The sequence below is a fragment of the Magnolia sinica genome, chromosome 1 (genome assembly GCF_029962835.1).
Source record: "Magnolia sinica isolate HGM2019 chromosome 1, MsV1, whole genome shotgun sequence".
In the NCBI taxonomy this organism is placed as follows: Eukaryota; Viridiplantae; Streptophyta; class Magnoliopsida; order Magnoliales; family Magnoliaceae; genus Magnolia; species Magnolia sinica.
Window position 1 is genome coordinate 117260624 of NC_080573.1, and position 22247 is coordinate 117282870.

Below are 22247 nucleotides of genomic sequence, written 5' to 3' on the forward strand. Positions count from 1 at the left end.
TGGGTCCCACGTGATGAATCCATCGGATCTCATACACGAGAGCACATTGGCACGTGTATGAAGAGACAGCCTCTCCTCATGCCACACGCGCGAGTCTATCTGGATTGTTTCAAGTAAACGACTGCAACGGTGGTGACTTGAGACGCAGTTTCGGTGGATACGGTCCCCAACCGTGAACCCACCGTCATGAATTCTTTTTAAGGGTCGTTTGTAACCGTGGATTCGGGAGGGGGTTTGAAGGAATGATACGGTATTTTAGAGGGTCCGAGGGGATTTCAAACTCCCTGACATGTTTGGTAACATAAATGAAAACGAGTTTCAAATATCTTTAAACACCGGAGTTTGAAATTCAAGGTGAAAGCTTGAGTTATATCTAAAATCCTTTCAAGAGTTTTAAGTACATCTATAACATATGTGGCTATTAATTTACTGTGATATCCGTGAACAATCAAATTATCAGTTGTATTACTATAATTACTTTAATACAATGATTGCGTTGTCCAAGCATTATTCATGTAGATCAATGGTTAAAATCATTGGTTAGTCACTCAGATGTGATCTTATGATTGTGGCCTATTTGAGACATTTTATCATTTTCAGAAGAAAAAAAATTAAAAAATTAAAAATTAATGGATTTATCATAACTATCATGTCAAACATTACATGCGTACATTAACTAAAGATATTAAAGTTGATTTAGTAATTAAATTCAAACCCCTTCGAATATTGGATGCATAATTATTTTTGGATTGTAGGAGAAATTTTAATTGAATGGGTCTATAGGAGGATTTTGATCCAAAGCTAGGGTGCTCTAAATCCACGCTCCCAAACAGACCCTTATATCCACTGCTTGCATCAGTTTAGCTGGATCATTGTAGGAGATGAGCCCAAAACTTCCAAGGGCTATACCACATAAACGATGATGATTGAATGATCACCTATAAAAACTATAGGGGCTATAAATTTTTAAGTTGATATTTGTGTGGCCCCTTCATTAGAGGTGGGCATTGAGCCGAGTCGAGTCGAGGTGGGCCAAGCTCGGCTCAGCTTGTCCATGATGTACTCGAGTTCGAGTTCGAGCTCGGCCTCGAGCTCAACATTGAAGCTTGGCTTGTTTGCCAAAGCTGTCGAGTCGAGTTTGAGTCGAGCTAGTGGTTCGAGTCGAGTTGAGTTTACCTCGAGTCGAGCTCGAGCTTGTTGGGTGAGAGAGTAATGGAATCTGTTCTCGATCCTCTTCCATTGACGAAAACTTCAAAAATCTTAAGAGAATCAAAGTAAAACCCGATGAAAAAAAATCAAACAAAGCTTCGAATCGGATGAGGAAACCTTTAAGAACCGATCTGTTCTTGATCTTCTTCCACCAGCAAAAACCCAAGTACTAGAAAAGAAACAGAGCAGAACACAAATTAGAAATCTAAGTAAAGAGCTCTAGCCAATTAGATCATTGGATTTCCTTGAAGCTCTAACAAATCCGAGAAGAACTCATCTCGGATTTCTTGGGTTTCTCGCCCAAGAAGTAGATCTCAAGAGATTGAAATCATACTATTGTAGAGCTGAAATAAAAATTGGTGGTGGTGGTCCGGGCGGCGTGCGGCTGACAGTGGGTGGAGAAAGAGAAGAAAGGGAAAGGGAAAGGGGGTGCGTGCGGTAGGGTAGAGACTCCAGGGTTTTTTTTTTATAATAAAGTTAAAAATTAAAACTTATATTAATATAATATATATATATATATATATATATATATATTATAATATATATAATATTTAATATTTAATATATTTATTAATTGAGCCGAGTCGAGCTCGAGTTCGAGCTTCGAGTCGAGTCGAGTCGAGTTGAAATGCCCCTTGGTCGAACTTGGCTTGAACTCAACTCGAGCTTCAAATAATTAGCTTGGCTCGGCTTGAATCGGCCATTCAAGCTGAGTCAATCCGAGCTGAGTTGAGCTGAGTCGAGCGAGTTTTTCGAGCTAGCTCGACTCGTGAACAACCCTACCCTTCATTCAATTCCTTATAATCAGGTTGGATGGCAAATAAACATCTCAACAGCACCGCACTTGCTCTAAAAGCTTAAGCTGTTAGAAGATGGCATATCAATGTATATATGGCCATGGGTGGCATGTTAATGTGTGTGTGTGTGTGTATATTATTTGAATATAAGACCTTCCACTTTGATACGATAGCATATTAATGTATATCAAAGTGACTTCAACAAGATTTGTATCTGCTTCAATTTTTAGATTATATCGGAAATGATCTCTCAAAAGGAATGGATGCGGTAAATATAAGGAACATACAACACAATGACGAAAAAGGGCAAGTTAGCTTAGTTGGGATTGAAATGGCCTACCAAACATAGATAAAGCACATACATCAAGCGGGCCCAATAGTCTTTATGCAGGTAGCTAAGAGCTGTTGGGATCACATGCTCAACCTTCCCTGCAACAGGTGCTTAGGGTAAGGCATTAAATATGGGAGCAGATTAGGTGAGACCCAGGATCCATCAATGTGGGTGAGGCCCTGGATTGTAGGGCTCAGAGTGATGTATTTGTCTTAAATCCACGGTTTCCAACTATTTTGAAGGCTCATTTTAGGATATGATCTTAAAAATGAAGTTGACTCAAATCTTTGGTGGACCACACATTAGAAACAGTTGTGATTGAATCCCCACCATTAAAAACTTAAGGGCCTGTTTGGATGCTTGTAAGTTGGGTAAGTGGGAAGTGACTTACAGGGAAGTGACTTACAGGTGGTGTTTAGGGGAGAAAATTCACTTGTAAGTAACTTATAGCCTGTAAGTCAATTACCAGCAAATCTACCAAAAAATTGCAGGGCGATAGGAGTGAGAAGTCACTTCCCTGTAAGCCACTTACAGGCTCAACGATCAGATTTTTAAAAAGAGGGGAAGATGGATAAACGCACTCTCTCTCTCTCTCTCTCTCTCTCTCTCTCTCTCTCTCTCTGTGTAATCTCTCTCTGTCTGCAACGACCGCCCTCCGTCTCTGCAATCTCTCTCTGTCTGCAACGACTACCCTCCCTCTCTACTCCTCCCAAACAGTAGGGTTTGATCGCAGGGTTTGATTGCAATGTTTCCTTTTTTCTGCTTTGAAAACAGGAGTGGATTAGGTGTTACTTGTACACAAGCATGCTCACCTGTGCACGTGCGCACGTGTGCACCTTTTCACACCTATCATGGGCCTCTAATCCGAACAGTCCATGTGATGAAACATCCCATTAAACCTCCAGGGACTAATTTTCACCCTCATCTAAAACTCTGGTGGACCATAGAAAAGTGAGATGAAAATCAAGAGAGAATTGTTTTCTTTTGCCATGGCCCACGATGGATCAATGTCAAAGTTGGGCCCTAGGGGTTTCATGGGGTGCTTCGTCATGTGGACCATTCAGATTTTGGACTAACATCACGTATTATGAGTTCTCAAAAAGTTCTCAAAAGAACTTGTGCCAACTTGTAAGTAGTTGAGCATTTTGACAGAAGGGATTGATCCACCGTGATTTATGTATTTGATCCATCCCATTCATCCATTTTAATAGTTAATTTTAATTGTAAACTCTGTGGATGGTTTAAAGTAAGAAATGTCTAGTGGTATATATACAATGGTACAATGTACACTCATCATATGGCTGGTTTGTTTGATGGAGGTTACCTTTATTCATGATCCATTCATTAGTTGGTCACACCAGAAATATAATTTGGATCACTAGAAGGTGGGTGCACCTACATCGTATGCTACTTACATCTTGTGTGGCTGCAGTCATTTAAGAACAAACTGTCAATTTACCTTAAAAAATTCATATGCTTTTTTCAAGTAAAAAACACTACGGAACGAGTGTATAGTACTCATTTTAGGACGTGGTCCCAAAAATTAAGCTGATACAAATCTCATGTCTACCCCACCACAGAAACAGTTGTGACTAGTTTAATGAACCCATTGGTTGTTTGCCTATTTCTAATGGCACATTTATTTATTAATATATTAAGGTGGGCCATATATGGATTCTTTTTATGCATTTATTTATTAATATATTGAGGTGGGCCACACAGATCTTATCCTAATATGCTCCCTTGGATTCTTTTAATGCATTTAGTTTTTAATTTTTATTTAATTATTTTCATGCATTTGGATTCTAAAAATTGGACAGTAATGATAATTTTGATTTTGTTATATATGGACCATTTATGCTTAATGGTATGTATTTCTTGACTTAATAATTCCTTAATTTTTAGATTTATTTGTGAAATGAATTTGGATTTCAAGATGGATTAATGTTTCTTAACTTGTTAATGTTTTTAAGTTTCTTATCAATGCTTAAATTGAGTTATTGCTCCATATTATAGATATTTTGAATTCATGGGCCCACTTTTATGACCCACTTGATAATTAGTTTGGCCTAAAAATTAGCTTAAATATTCATCTTAATGGACTTAATAAAATTACATATTTAATCCCATGCATTTTTATATGATCATAACATTTTGAAACAATTCCCTAATCCAAGTTTTGCTTGATGTGAATATACAATATTTTACCTATAAATAACTTACAGAATACCCAAACAGAAAAACTAACTTACCTGTAAGTGACTTGTAGTTTACATCCAAACAGGTTACTTGTAAGTAACTTTCACATGTAAGTGACTTACAGGTAAGTCACTTATAGCTTAAAAGAACTTACAGGCATCCAAACAGGCTTTAATGGATTCCACCAAAATGTTTATTTTCCATCTAACCTCTTTTTTTTTTTTTGGGTTAGCTTGTTAGTACACACTCCATGTTAGCCACCCCCATTAGGGATCGATACCAAGACCTCAAGTGTTGAAACGAGGTATCTCCACTCATTTTCCATCTAACCTCTTGATAAGGTCACAACCCCTTGATGAAGAGACCATATAAATATCAACTTGATCCAAAGTTTTTGTGCCCACAAGAAGCTTTTAATGGTAAATCATTGTTTTTGTAATATAGTTCATTTGGGATTTGAAACTGCTTCATTTTTTGGATCATGCCGTAAAATGAGCTTTCAATACAGATGGATGGAGAGGATGTGGTCACATACATCATAGTGGGCCCATAATCAGGGGTCCCACCCACCTTGGTGGATCCTAGGTCTTACCTAATCTGCTCTCATTAAATACTAGAATTGGGATAATCTGATTGGACAAATCATGCTTTCTTGCATCATGATTGGTCCACTTCATCACTGACATCTCGTAGTACTACCGTATTAAATGCAGTGTGTGATGATGTGGTCCAATTAGATTGCAACAAGCAGAATTTTCCTGCTTGTGGCAAGCAGAGGATCCCGATTCTAAATACTAATTTCCCTGGGCCCACTTTGTTGAAGTAAAAATCAGTTACATCCCCAACATAGGTAGGTATAGCCACCCTGTGGGAGCAATGGGATGGATGGCAATCATAAGTTCATGTGCGAGGTTACTATTACATACATCTTTCATCAAACCTAATTCAAAATTAAAGTTCGTCATAACCAAAGGCATAACCCACAAACAACAACCAAAAACTCCATCACATTTCCACTATGATCAAAAACTTTACAAGTATAATGAGCAAAAAGGGAAATACAATGAAGATAGACAAAAATTCCAAAAAGATCTGCCACGCATCCAAGCCTCAGCGCTGCTGCGATCCAACGTCACCTGCACGCAACGGTCGTGCATAAGCTTATAGAAAGCTTAGAGGGTGGTAAAAGTGTATGCTCAATGTGGTAATGCAGCTATGCAGTATCAGAGTAATGTGGAATATGCTGATGAATGCCAAGAATACCATAGCCGTACCAAGGCCATGCGGTGCAAAGCATGAATGATGTCGGCCATACCAAGGCCATGCAATGCGAAATGCAACTCAAGCATACAAATTCTTATCTAAGTCCACATCAATACAGCTCAAATCTGGAATATCACCGGGGTCTAGTATACTCCAAGCCAGATTGCCGCCCCATTGCGCGCAATAAGGTGAGTGGAAAAGACCTCACTATCCACCTGCCAATATCGGGCTCGGCTTGTCGATAGCGGACCCATTCCTTGAGCTAGTCAGACTCAGCCTAGCATTGCCCCCTACTCTCGGGCGGATAAGGCCGCACCCCCTTCCAACCGACCATGAAACAGTGGGAAGCGCGACCTCTTGGTATTTGGCACTTGGCGCTCATGCATTCACTTGGTCCAGATGTTAGAGTAACCTCCGGTACCATAAGGGTTTAGGAAATTTCACCCTAGGACATCTATTGTGCCCCATGTAGAACCAAAATATTTTCAGTGTCCAATCCTGCCATTCACGATATGCCTATGGAGGATATGACCCTGATGTCGCTAGGGCGAATAGTAATCATATCACACAATGCGAATGTATGAATCACACTATTCAATCATGCAGCAATCCTGCGCGTATCGTGCGCTCATGTAGGGCGACACCCCCTGTACGGGAGCCCCTAAACAATCTGCCCGAAAGCGTATGCTATGATCAGTCATTTCTCATATCAAGCATACGTATGATGCATATGATCATGAATCATGGAACTAAACATGTTATATAGGATGGATGATGTGCATAACGAAGACGGGCCTAGACGGCCTACACATTACACATACGAGCCTAACAATGGGCCCTAGGCAAAGTCATAATGCGGACATTCAACCAACACTATACTTGTAATGGGGACGTCAAACCGCCATTGCTCCCAAGGTACAGCCCGATGTAAACATCATTACATAACCCATGTTGGGATCCTACATTGCAATGGACCTTAGGTACATCCCATTGGGCCTTAAATACGTCAAATAGGCCATATCATATGGGCCTTATATTCATCAAGTGGGCCACATCATTGGGCCGCACCAATGGGCCTTATGTGCATTGCAATGGACCATGACCCGTGGGCCTTAGAGTGCATCAAATGGGCCTACTCACATGGGCCTTATGTGTATCAAATGGGCCTCGCCAATTGGGCCCCATATGCACATCAAATGGGCCTTAACTCGTAGGTCCTAATACATCTTAACGGGCCTTTATCCATGGGCCCCTAACACATTAAATGGGCCTCGACCCATGGGCCCATAACACATCAAAGTGGGCCTCAATCATGGGCCAACAATAACTGAGATGGGCCTCCCACCAATATTATATTAAATATGATATAATATATAATATATATATATATATATATATATATAATACATATGATATTATATATAATATAATATTATATATATATAAATATACACACACACACCACACACGCACGCACGCACACACACGCATGCACACACATCACAGTGGGCTCCACGTATCACAGTGGGCTCCACGTCCACCGTCCAGGCGGACGGTGGAAATGAAACACATACATCTATGTGGGCTCCATGTGGGGCCCACCACAATGTTTCTATGCCATCCAACCCGTTGATAAGGTCCCATGGGCCTAGATGAAGGGTGAAAACAAATTTCACCCTGATCCAAAACTTCTGTGGGCCCAAAAAAAGGTTTCAAAGGTAGAGGTTCAATCCCACTGATTCCTACGGTGTGGGCCGCCTGAGTCTTGGATCAGGCTGATTTTTGGAGGGTGATCCACTGACGTTAGGGCCCACCGTATGAATGGATTAGATGACAAATAAACATCAATGTGGGGCCCACGGCTACAGCCGTGCTGGGCTGTACGTCGGCCAAGCCGTCCGCCCGCTGGAGTGCGCAGGCAGCGCTGCTGCGTTACTGACACAGCAGCAGCAGCGGCTGCTGCTGAGTTTATTATTATTATTTTTTATTTTCAATATTTTCGAGGTTTTTACCGGTGGGGTCCACATCCAAACAATCCGCTCCGTCCAATGTTCTTCCATGGCTCACCACGAGTAAAAGAAGTCCAATATTGGACATATTTTGGGGTATAATAGTTCTAGGGAAGGTTTCAATGGTGAAAACTACCATTTGCTATGGTATGGCCTGCCCGAAGGTTTGATTAGTCCCATATTTCGGCTCAACGCCTAAAAGGAGCTTGGGAACGGAATGGATGGTGTGGATTTAATACATACATCAAGGTGAGGCCTACATGAGTGGGCCACCCAAAGCTTGAACCAAGCTAGTATTTGTGTTTTCCCATTAAAACGTCCAGCGTCCAGGGACGCTGGACGGTCTGCCATACAAGGTGGGCCTGCTCAGGTGGGCCACCACTGATGAATGGTGTGGGTACTACACATATAAGGTGGGCCCCACTTATAGATATCTTAAACAAAATACATGCTTCATGGTGGGGTCCATTCAAGTGGGCCACACAATCATAGCAAGATAAAGAAAATAAGGAAAAGAAAAGATAGGAGAGAGAGATAGAGAATGAGATCCGCGTGATGGAGAGACCCCGGCACTATAGGCCCTCCCTTGCACTAAATCATACATCAAGTGGGTCCCATTACATGTGGGCCCATGAAATTGAAATCCAACGGTGGAGATCCCTTCTCCACTAAAATAGACGGTCTAGATGACCCTAAGCATGCAAGAAAATAAACATCATGATGGGGTTCATGGAGAATGGCCCCATCATGGAATGATCACGATGATCCAAGTGGGCCATTGGCCACATCTTAGGGTCCAAAGTGAGATCCAAACCATTGATCGGTTGGCCTCACTTGGCCCATCTTTAAAACATCAAAATCTACCCTATCAAAACACCCACCACTTGATCTTCTTGCTCCCTTGGCTTCCTTAGCTCCTTGTGCTTCTCTTTGATGGAGGAAGATGAGAAATGGATGGTTGAGATGAGAGATCTAAGGATGGAAAGGTGGGCCACACATGTAGCTTGGGAGGAAATGGGAGAGGCTCATACGTATGAATTTTTGTTGCTTGGGAAAGTTGGAAATGAGAGAGACTTGTAAGGGAGAGAGAGAGAGAGAGAGGGAATGATGGGTGATGGAGTGATGGATGGGAGAGAGGGATGGGAGTGTAAGAGATTTTTGACTTTTGTGGCTAAAGGTGTAAGAAAAGCATGGGTTGTGTAAGAGCTTTTTGACTTTGGGGGTTGCTTGGGAAAGGGTGAAAGTTGATGTGTACTTGACATGATGAGATTAATGGGATTGATGTGACACCTTGTAGAGATTCTCTCGGGATTCGCACGCGCGGCGTTTCCTCGCACCGAACGCTGGCCCACAACTCCCGACCAGAGCATCGCATCAGCGTGCGAGTCACGGCATCGGAACCGCGGCGACTATGCGGTTGCTAAGGTATAAGTCCTGAGTTGAATCGGCTCGGGTTGACGGCACGAGAATCCAGGTTATGCGCAAATACCGGTTAAGGGTCGAAGGTTGCCGAAATTCGACCGGAAAGACCGCGGAAGCCTATGGAACGGTACAGTCTAGGATACGGGGCTTACAACGATCTCCCTATTTCTCTCTTCTCTCCCTACTCTTTTCTCTTCTTTTTTCTCTTCTCTCTCCTAGGGTTAGAGAAATTCATATGGAATAGAAATGTGGTAGTTTAAGGGCTTTATATAGGCCCAGAACTGATGCAAATGGCCCTAAGGCCATGGTATACTTGGTTTCTATCCAAACAACGACTGTTTTTGACAAACAGGGCCCATAGGAAGGTCCACAACTCACATATGTCGTAGGGTAAGTTCCCTGACAATGGATCTATACCATGATGTGAATTTTGGTGCGGTCAGATTAGTTGATCGACCATGGAGGACCCGTGTCAGATCAACGGTCGTACCTACTCGATTGGGGCCACAAATATACGGATATGTGTAGGAAAATTTTCTTTTCTCATGGGTGAAGTTTGGTAAAAAACAGACGGTCCGAAATCCTTAATTTCCTGCGTGAGCGAATGACCCAATTCACTTAAGTTCCAATACATTTTCTAAAAATATTCGCGTTTCTCACACACTTCACTTAGGGCTCAAGTTGTACATTTGTGGATACTATCTGGGCTCGATTCTTGCGATGATTGTCAAGCCCAATAGGACAAACATAATCCTATAGTTTTGCGGTCATCGGACCTTCGACTTGTGGTCTAGATCCGATACGGAGTTTCAATGCACTCCCGAGAGCGATAGGCTCTTGGGATTTCTCCTAAGTTTTTAAGAGATATTGAGTCAATGATATTAATGATTTTGAGTCTTGCCATTTGTGAAAATGGTGGTTCGAGTTAAATCCATCAATTATTTAGTTTAGTACTTAACTAAATTCCGCCCTAATTATGACAGAATAAGGTCGTAGGGTAGTTCTATGTTCCTTTTTGGCACTTTTAGTTAGTATATTATTTTAATTATTTTTTCAGTAGTTCATCATCAAGTTTACTTTATCTCCATTAAATTTCATTAAATTTCGTGTTCTAGAAAAATTCTAAAATTTCTGAAAGTAGCAGCTGTCCGAATTAATAATTTTTGGATAGTTGTCACATCAACTTATATTTAACTATATTAAAATTTTTATTTTATTTTTCACTTATTTTTATATGAAATTAGACTTATCAAGCTTCAATCTTGCTTTTGAATCACCTAAACGGAATTATATTGAGGGAGATATGACTTTTTGAAGTCGTTCGAAAAATATAGAAAATTGCAGTGAGGGTCCACCAAAACTTGGTGCACCAGCGGTGTGCCGTCGACCGGGCAATGGCGCCGCACCCCTCTGGTGGTCCTGCCACCCGATATTTAAAACGAACGTATCTTGCAAACCGGAATGAGTTTTCGACGTGCAATATATAATTTTGGGGTAAGAGAAGCTAAGCTATCCAAATAACTTAGTTATTTTATGAGATTCGATCAGGTTATTGGTCAAAAGTCTGTTTTATTTGTATTTTTACTATTTGTAGTAAATTTTAGTTTTTTTTATTGTTCTTCATCATTTAAACTTTAGGATTTGTATCAAACATGAAAGTGCTTAGAAAAATTTGAAGAATAAGGTGGTGAAAGGTGAAATTTTTAAAGGATATGGGTTGGAAAGGGGATTTGAGACTTTGGGATTGAGTTTTGAGAAGTCAATAAGGTTTTATGATAGACCCATTGCCCAAGGACGTCTAACTCCAAGTTGGCAAAAATTCGGGATGTTACAATCTACATCCCTTAAAAATAATTTTGTCCCCGAAATTACCTAAGGGTAATAAGTAAAGATTTTATTATTTCATTTACGTAAGTTTTATTGATTTCAAGTTTATATACGTGGTGGGGTGTATTCTATCTATGCTAATCTGGCTCATTTTAGTCTACCTCCCTTAAAACTTTTCTGTCCTAAAATTGGCTAAGGCTTCTATTGGGTTTGTATTCAACGAGCACATTTGTAGATACACTGACCTCGGTTATTGTAATTCCGCTCGTACCCATTGTTAGGCCTATTCCTTAGTGATACGATCTTTATTTTTTATTTTTTATTTTTTATTATTTACTTATTTACTTATTTTTATTTTTTATTTTTTTAAATATGAATTGGTTTAATACTTGAACCCTAATTGCTTTCCTTTAATGACTTCATTATTGACATTCTAAGGAAGATTCAGATCCTATTTAGTAACTTAACCTTACGTATAACCTGGATTAATTTTTTTCGATCATGGGCAAGTGGGCTATTAGTCCATTAAGCTTCCGTTGTGCCAATGAGTAGGTAGACGTGTCTACCTACTTAACCCGACTGAGTTCATAGTTTTTCTACTCTCCTTAAAATTATTTCTACTATCAGGGTTCAAGAATTTGCATATCGATCTGTATGTCAGAATGAGTTGAAATTTGAGACCTATCTTTGATATGAAATGGGAAGCGATCTCTCAATACATTGGTCTTCTTTTCATAGATGATGAGTATTATGGCATTTGTACCTATGATTATAGAAAGGAGCTACAAAATGATGGGTGTTATGGTTGATTTCAGGGACAAGTGTGAGTTTGTGGCAAGATGCCTAATTCTACCAAAGAATGACTTTTACCATGGTCCCGACTTACCTTCTTTAATCATGTCCAGTTTAATACTGTAAGATAATCTATACATTATCAGTACATAAGGAATTTGGATAAAATAGGTTAACGGGCAGACTATCTTTCTAAGTTCATATATATAATATGTATGCCAAAATGGTTTGTAATTCAGGACCTAATTCCTAACTGTCTGTTGCTCATTTGAGAAATTTCTTGGGCCTAAAAAAAATCCATATTGGTTATATGTTCTTAACACTTCTCAAAGGCGAAGTAATAAACTTTTGGTTGTAAGTAGTCAGGCCAACATAGAAGGGAGGTTGTGTAGTGGGTCTGAGCCGGATACATAGACCTTCTGCCTAGCTATGACAGCAAATTTATCGTCTCAGTTCTTAATCCTAGTTGATTCCGATCTTCTGCTTGATCAGAACATTGAGTTCATTGGTAATTACCAGGATTGAGAATTCGATTCAAAGCGCGAATACTTCGCTTATATATAGTTTCTCTACTCCCTGTTCCCGATTGTAACAAGTCCTTGGGAAGACAATTCTAAGGGGTGTGTTGATTTGATCTAACATTCAATCCGAGGGATATATAAGTTTTCTTTGAGCGTGAATAGTTTCTAATCAAATGTTATTAAATAAGCCTATAAGTATCAAGGGGATCCAACGAAAGAATGAGGTCTCACTCCAACCTAATTAAGCCAACTAAGTCTATCTTCCAATGATCTTAACATAATCAGTCTTTTACATTCCTTAGTATAACCAGTAACCTAGTCCTAATTTAGGAGTAGCGGTAATCCAATAGTTGCAATCTAAAATTTACACTCATACACTAGATGATTTCATACCATTTCTAATACAAGAAATTGTTTTATCGCTTAGGGTCAAAAGTTGTCTGATTGGAATTGAGTTGCCCGAACTTGAATTCAACTGTACTCGAGCACTTCACACATGACCATACTAGCTAAGGAGGTCCTAGGGTTCATGTTATTAATTTATTAGATTGATACTATCAGATTTTTTCGAAATCTAGGAGTACTAACTTTAGGTCCCAAAACTTTAAATGTCCTAACATTTGATGGTCATTGTTTATGGACTAAACTACAGTGTTTGGTCTCGCCCGTCGGTAGAGACCTTTCTAACAGAATTCGAGGGTCGAGATCCCATTTTGACCCTCACTCGGCACTTGCACTTGTCTTGGCACTCATCTTCTTCCTAGAATAGCTTGGACGGTTAGGCCCAGCCTCATTCGGGGCCGCTCTCTTCTTTCCCATAAGGGAAAGGAACGTCGAGATAGGGAAAATGGCGGTGACGAGCTCAAAGAGGGTCATTGAGGTGGAAAAGCTTGAGAATGAAGTGAATTGAGGATATGGAAGTTATGAGACACAAAAGGAGGGTGTTTGTGCTCCAATAGGTGAGCTAATGGAGATGGAGAGTTATAAGGGATAGTTTTAGGGAAATGGTGGTAGATTAGTGTAGGATATAGAAGAAATGGGAGATGTGAGTGTATAGGGAAGATGATTTGAGAGAGAATGAGAGTTGTTAGTGGGTTTAGGGTTGTTGGAGGGGTGAAAATAGGGTGAAATGAGCATAGGGGCAAGGGAAGGGTTAAGTGGGAGGTCCCACACATGGGAGTGGCCCCACATGGGTGGCCGGAGGGCTGTGTGCAGCCCCCCGCACGGTGCCGCCGCATTCCTCTGTGGAGGCGGGCGGTGCGTCGCACCCCTCTGGGGTGTCCGACGGTGGCTATGTGTACTTGGGACCTCCTGGGCCCCATCGAAAATTGCGATTTGGGTCCTTAGACCAGTAAGAGGTACTTCCTCGTTCTAATATGTATGTATTCGCGCCCTTTGGCTTGTTTCAAATTTGGGATTCGCAGACTTATAGTCCAAACCCGTCGATTGACGTCCTAAAAGGGACCGAGATCATTTCACATGATTTCACACGACCTAGGACGCGTATGAACTAAGCTAATGTAGTTAATCACGCCCGTTGGTGAAATTTTGGAGTCCTATGATCGTTTCTAAATTCCATCGCACCCTTCCTAAGTCAGAGTACGTTAGAGTACGTCGTGTTACTTATAACCGAGGTCCATTTTAATCCAAATCATGTTCTGATACCATCTTGTAATGCCCTAAATTTCGAGGGTCGAACAAAGCCTACTCCCGAGATCTAGCACATCACTTATGCAATATGGATGATAATGTTCGGATTTTACCCATATTAATGGGTTAAGCATGAGTGAGATTATACTAAAACAACATATCATACTCTGGATATAATTAAATTAAGCAAGCAAAAGACTGAAACATATATATTTAAATATGTGGGTGTTTTACCAACTCCAGAGTATGAGTATGTAACCAGGCTGAATATATACAAGTATTGTTTCAAAATATACAAAAAGGAAAAATGTAAAGTGTTCAACTAAACCAAAATCTCAATGTTCCCTGCGTATCAGCACGAGGTCTACATCGACCCACCTGATAATTGAAAGTAGGAGAACTCCTCCTCATCCATGTAGTCCTGCTTTACAGCATGACTACCTCAGTACTTGCATCTAAACCATAGTTTGGTTGGTGTTTTAAAACACCATCTCAGGTGAGAATGAGTAGCTAATTTAGTGGAACTATAAAGCAAAGGTTAACATATTATCAATTCAATCAAGCAGTAATAATAAAGCAATACAACAAGCATTTCCTAACTACTCTTATTAATGCAGGAGTGATATGCAGTAATGATGCATGCCCTCGCACGAAGCTCCCTCAAAAGCGACTCCGTCAACCATTCGTGCATGGCAAACTCCTTAAACGTGCAACTTTCTTGCCAAAGCACATGTGATGCGGTGTATGGTCGTGTTAGCTATGTACTTAATTAGGGTTATTCATACAGTAGATATGTGAAGCTAAGGTACCTCCCTTTATATCATTTACCCAAATCGAAAGATTTATCTAAGGTCGTCAATCCTAGTTAACTACATACGATAGGCAAGTTGTAGGGCATCACCCCTAATGAAAAGTAGTGGATAGGCAAATTCAAGAGTTTATACTTGCGGTCACTACGGGGAGGCTCGTCACCTCAGCGCAGGCCGACAGCTCGAATATAGTGTCCCATACCACCGTATTCGGCTCACGAGTTTGGATTGCTCACTGGTCACTACGGGGAGGCTCGTCACCCCAGCGCAGGCCGACAACTCGACCACGGTGTCCCATACCACCATGCCCGGCTCATGAGTCTTAGCGGATCATGGTACCATGGTTGAAGTGGGTCTGTACATTGGTAAGTGGTACCTTAGATTCAAGCAGTGATGTCCATACATGGTAAACACACAATAGGCCTATCGATTTATTAGACAAGTTCGATTGGTACGGGCGCACGCCGAATTAATCGACAAGGAGTGCATAAGCACTCCCCATGGCCTAACCACTATCGACAATCGTCGTACGACCTAGATTCACCGAACGTATCAAATGTAGCGAGACTAACTCGGTCATTTAACGAGAATCATTACCGATTGCCTGGACTACGTTGCAGTCCCAATCTTACTCAAATGTAGCATGTAAATAAATGTGAAAATCATATCAGCATTTGACAAATAATTCAAATCAATATCTCATTTGAGCATTTCATCAAGCATATTGAACATGTTACCAAACATTGCATTTCATTCATAATTTGAGTAGTCGAAATTAAGATTTCATGAAGGAAACTGTACATATAGATAAGGTAATTGAGAATCTTATCTCAATACCCTTATTAAATACAATTCATCAACAATTTCCCATTCGAATATTTTATCAAACACTTAGACTACATATAACTAATTACATAGACTAGATTAATTACGACATGAACTATAACAATTCATTACACAAAGAGATCGTGATACACACAATAAATATAAATCCTAGATTTATAGTCATGACAAGCACAAATCACAATTTCATATTCATTCAAACATTTTAACAAACACATGGAATGCATCATATATTCAACATAGTTCGCACATGTATAACTTGTCGAAAATGTTGTAACTAAGATCATTGCTGACATTGAAAGCCTTGAAAATTATAACCTAAACAGTTATAGTCTGCACCTTTCGTCGGAATACTCGATTCGGATGCAGTTCGAATCCTACGTTCTCGAAAAAGAAACGTCGGACACCTAAACAGTGAAATGAGTTAGCTATTTCGTTGATTACTCTATTTAGATATTTAAATCAAGATTAAGGTTAGAATTTCTTACCCAAATCGTAGCTGAGATGGATCGTGTAACAAAACAGGAGAGGTGATTTAATACGTGGAGTAGCGAGAAAGAATCATAGCAACAATCTCCCTATTTCTCTATTCTCTCCTTACTCTTTTCTCTTCTTTTCTCTCTTCTCTCTCTCTCTCCTAAGGTTAGAGAAATTCGTATGGAATAGAAATGGGGTGATTTAAGGGCTTTATATAGGCCCATAATTGATGTAAATGGCCCCAAGGCCATGATATACTTGGTTTCTATCCAAAGGGCAATTGTTTTTTATAAACAAGACCCATAGAAAGGTCCACAACTCACATACGTCACAGGGTAAGTTCCTTAACAATGGATCTATGCCATGATGTGAATTTTGGTGCGGTCAGATTAGCTGATCGACCGTGAAGGACCCGTGTTAGATCAACGGTCGTACTTACTTGATTGAAGCCATAAGTATACGGATATGTGTAGGAAAATTTTCTTTTTCCATGGGTGAAGTTTGGTCAGAAACAGACGGTCTGAAATCCTCAATTTCATGTGTGAGCGAATGACCTAATTCACTTAAGTCCCAATATATTTTCTAAAGGTATTCACGTTTCTCACACACTTCACTTAGGGCTCAAGTTGTGTATTTTTGGACACTATTTGGGCTTGATTCCCACAATGGTTGTCAAGCCCAATAGGACGGACATAATCCTATAGTTTCGCGGTTATCTGACCTTTGACGTGCGGTTTAGGTCCGATACGGAGTTTCAATGTACTCCTGAGAGCGATAAGCTCTTGGGATTTCTCCTAAGTTTTTAAGGGATATTGAGTCAATGGTATTAATGATTTTAGGTCTTGCCATTTGTGGAAATGGTGGTTCGAGTTAAATCCACCAATTATTTAGTTTAGTACTTAACTAAATTTTGCCATAATTATGACAGAATAAAGTCATAGGGTAGTTGTATGTCCATTTTTGGTACTTTTAGTTAGTATATTATTTTAATTATTTTTTTAGTTATTCATCATTAAGTCTACTTTATCTCCACCAAATTTCATTAAATTTCATATTCTAGAAAAATTCTAAAAATTCTGGAAGTAGCAGCTATCTGAACTAATAATTTTTGGACAGTTGTCACATCAACCTAGATTTAACTATATTAAAATTTTTATTTTATTTTTTTACTTATTTTTATATAAAACTAGATTTATCAAGCTTCAATCTGACTTTTGAATCACCTAAATTAGAGTTATATTGAGGGAGATATGACTTTTTGAAGTCGGTCAAAAAAATGTAAAAAATTACAGCGAGGGTCCACCAAAATTTGGTGCACCGGCGGTGCGCTGCTCACCGGGCGGTGGCGTCGTGCCCCTCTGGTGGTCCTGCCACCCGATATTTGAAATGAGCGTATCTTGAAAACCAGAATAAGTTATTCGACCTGCAATATATGATTTTGGGGTAGGAGAAGCTAAGCTATCCAAATAACCTAGTTATGTTATGAGATTTCATCAAGTTATTGGTCTAAAGTCTATTTTATTTATATTTTTACTATTTTTAGTAAATTTTAACTTAATTATTATTCTTCATCATCTAAACTTTAGGATTTGTGTCTAATATGAAAGTACTTAGAAAAATTTGAAGAATAAGGCGGTGAAAGGTGAGATTTTTGAAAGAGTGGGTTAGAAAGGGGATTTGAGACTTTGGGATTGAGTTTTAAGAAGTCAATAAGGTGTCATGATAGACCCATTGTCCAAGGATGTTTAACTCCAAGTTAACAAAAATTCGAGATGTTACAAATACGCAATCACCATCCAAGAGTCATTGTCATATATGCCACCGCCCCCAAAAGGCTATAAATAAGTACTCTGTCTATTGCAAAAGGTACACAAAATCTCTCACCCAAAACCCCTCAATACTACTAGACCTAGATTCCTACCCTGACTTTGGCATCAGAGGGTCCCCTGCTCTAACCAGGGTCTCATTTGTCTTCTTCTTGTGCAGGTACTCGAAAGTCAGAAAAGAGTGGATCAGATTTTTACATCAACAGTTTGGCGTCGTCTATGGGAACGACATCAAAGTCATTCCCGCTTTACTAGAAAACCACAATGGCGAAAAAAAAGAGAGCTCTGGCTGTCATTGCTGCAGCCATCCCAGCTCTTCTTGAATCATCAACCGAGCAGGGTGCCCAGCCCTACCAGCAACAGGTCGATTCTACTCTCCCTGCACCCACCCCTCGATCCCGCACCCGGGCGGTCGATTAGTCTCCTTGAAAAACCAAGTTGAAGCCCTAAATAAAGACATGAATGACTTATGCAACTCCTTAAGATACAGAATCCTCCCATTGGTCGTGATGCAGAGGATAGTGCTACCACTACACCATCTCAAGCACCGATCAACTTGTAGAAAAGTAAGCAACCTCCTAGCTACCAGCCCAGGCACTTTCCCACTCACCATCTCAGGAAAATTCGAGGGTAGATCAACGACATTAGATAAGCCTACCTTGCCTAAGCACCAACCTTAGTAGAGGCCATGTTAGAAGAAATCTAACTATCATTCACCAACGACATTACGACATCTCCGCTTTCGGCCAAGTTCCGGATGTCGCAGATGACTCCTTACTCTGAAACCGTCAATCCGGCTGAGCACCTCGAGTCCTTCAAAGCCTAGGTGAAACTTCATGGTGCCTTGGGCCCCGTAATATATTGAGCATTCTCCCTGACCTTGTCAAGACCTGCTCGGCGGTGGTTTAGGCAGCTGAAGTCGAGGTCCATTAGTTCCTTCTCGTAGCTCAGCAAAGCCTTCCTCATATAGTTCATTGGTGGGAGAGACAGAAGAAAGTCATCAGCTCATCTTCTCACAATCAAGCAAAGGGAGGACAGGCTCTTAAGAGACTACCTCATCAGTTTCAACGCTGAAACTATCCAAGTCAACGATTATTCCGACCAGATAGCTCTAACCACCATGGTAGTCAGCCTTAAACAAGGAAAGTTTATCTTCTTTATTAGTAAGAACCCCCGACTACACTCACTAACCTACTTAACCGAATTAAAAAATATTCCAATATTGAGGAGCTCTTTAATTTACGAAGAGCTGCTCGATGAGAAAATAATTCGACTGAGGATAGGAAGCAAAGGAAAAAGGAGAGCCCTTACCATTAACGCCAAAAGAAATAAAGAGGATGACCAAGATCGAGGCCAACGTACCTCGACATCAGATACTGTGGAACGCGTCGACTGACTGACCTACTCGACTAAGAGCGACCTCCCTTTTAAAAAGAAAAAAATGTGCTCATGATTCTACTATTGTGTTTTCTACTGCTTTATGGGCTTCTATGATAAAAGAACTTCCCCATGTTAGGCAAAGAAAATTCTTTTAAATGAATTCTCGACTATTCGAACTACACGGTCTACTAGGACTTCCTTTAGTGTAAGGAAAAAACTGTCCTCAACCATTCATCCAACCCTTAGAAAAGAGATTAAACCACTAATTAGTAACACTACTTAGACTGTGTGATCTACAATAAGGACTTTCCTTAGTATAAGGGAAGAAAGTCCTTGTATCGAGTACTCGGCCTACTATTATGGGAATGACTGGGACTTCTCTCGGTTGAAGGGAAGAAAAGTCCCTCATATTAATTTTATTATGCGCGATCTACCATTGAACAATCGACTTATCGATCTTAACCCTACTTCATCTGACCTCTCGACCTCCTGACCTCTTCAGCACAACTCGTCACACAATGTCAGTCCACATTAACTTACTTCCAGAGCTTCTGAAGAATGCTCGGAAGTGAGGGTGCTACTGTTATGAGTAAAAATGGACTGACCAGATAAATAAACTCGAAGACTATGGATTGCTTGAGGGCCGAAAAATTACTCCACCTCGGCCTCGGGTACCAATTACGACTAAAGAGCTCGACCTTGATTACCAACTTTAGATGTTGGTCTCAGGAACCAACTTTGGAAGTCGGCCTCAGATATTGACCACTACCTTGGAATCAAATACATTTGCAGTATATTAAGATATGATAAGATTATCCTCCGAGATATTTGTGAGGATCTCGAGAAATTAATTTCCACATGTCCGAAGGAAGATATCTTCCATAATATGAAATCACCATCCAAGAGTCATTGACATATACGCCACCGCCCCCAAAAGGCTATAAATAAGTACTTCGCCTATGATGAAAGGTACGCAAAATCTCTCACCCAAAACCCCCTCAATATTACTAGACCCAGATTCCTAACTTGACTTTGACATCGGAAGGTCCCCTACTCTAACTAGGGTCTCCGTTGTCTTCTTCTTGTGCAGGTACTTGAAGGTCAGAAAAGGGTGGACCAAATTTTTACATCAACAGGTTTTACTGGCAATTTTACATTATTCCCATTGATGTGTCTAATTGAGTTTTTTTTTTTTTTTAATAATTAAGTTGATCTTTTGTATGTTTTATACTTCTCACCTAATGGACAAGAGTGTATTTTACATATATGTATCTAAAGAGATTTCTGAAGACACCATGCACGTGGGCTTAGATGGGATTAGGTGGGATGGAATTGCACTTGGTCCTTTACAAATTCAATTAGGGCCTGTTTGATTTTCCATGATACAGGTAAATCCCAGTAAATAAGTAATTATTACCTTTTCACCTTAGTTTGAAAATGTGAGAGTAATTCCACCTCAAAAATCGATACAAAAGTATTGACTTAAATCTGTGGACTCCACCGTAATGTATATGATATATCTGCACCATCCATTTATTTTATTAGAACATTTTAGGGCATGAGCCGAAAAATGAAGCAGATCTAACACTCAAATGGCTCACACGAAAAGAAACAAGGGCCTTAATTCATCCATCATTGAAAGTTGTTTCCTTCACTGAGCTCACATTGAGGGTTTTTTATTATCTAACCCCTTCATAGGGTTACACAGACAGGGATAAGGAGAAAACACAAATATCAGCTTGATTTTAAACTTTTAAAAGCCCCAAGATGTTTTTAATGGTAGGCGTTCAATTCCCGCTGTTTCCTGTGGTGTGGTCCACTTGAGCTTTGGATCTACCTCATTTTTTGCTCATACCCTAAATTCAGCTAGCATAACAAATGAGCGGTGTGGATAAGTCACGTACATCATGATGGGGCCCACATTGATTTTATAAATTTCTCGATTTAAGTGTTAAAAAAGTAAGTTATCACACCCGTATTGGGAAAGATGTGGTAATTACTTAGGTAAATAATTATTATCCATTTACATGATAATTACAGTTGAGTTGAAAAATCAAACCGGACCTTAGGCATTTGAGGAGCATAAGAAGAGTTAGAATTAAGTGGGATAGAACTGTATTTGCCCCGTGTAGGATTTCTCTTAAATTGGACCTTACATTGATACATATGTTTTATACATGTAGTTTATTCAAATACATCCTTTGCACGTGACCTTCTAAGTTATATACATGTTTGAGTGATCGTCATCCATTGTGAATTTAGTTTACATGGATGAGTGATCATCGTCCATTGTGAATTTAGTTTGTTGATTACAATTCCAAGATCTACCTAGTAAAATTTTGCTTAATAAAAATGTATTTCCGTAGCAAGAATTTTGTCTCAAACATGGAATTGAATGCGGAAATATACCATGATATTTTCAGACATGCCATCATGATGCAATAACGATGTTAATCCCATTTAATGCCATTCAATTCCATTTAACCCCACGGACCAAACAGGCCCTTCGTGTTTCATTACTGCATGAAACAGGTGTTGTATATCAGTTGCATGTGATGGAAGAATTTTCCGGAGATACCGCAGTGGCCACCAAAAATCACGCGCGTGTTTCAATTCGCGTGACATCGCGTTCGGATTTTTTCCGGAAGCAATTTCAAAGTCAATTCCTCGTCATCAATTAAAGAATCCTCGCACGTGTGTAATAACAAATCCGAACTGTTCATCCGGTATGGCCGTCAGCTGATGTATACTAGGTCAAAATACATTCCTGTCCGCCCATCAACTGGTGCACACCAGTCTGATGAAAATGGAAGGCTAGAAAATGAGGCCGACGCGGTGTATATTTGTTGAGGATCCTGACCCGCCCAAGATGGGAAATGGCTTATTTTTTTT

General features: G+C 40.0%; 1 protein-coding gene across 1 annotated transcript in view; it reads right to left on the bottom strand.

The window, feature by feature from the left end:
* Positions 1 to 22247, bottom strand: part of LOC131255403 (pleiotropic drug resistance protein TUR2-like) — a 100764-nt gene that overhangs the window by 12340 nt on the left and 66177 nt on the right. The window lies entirely within an intron of this gene.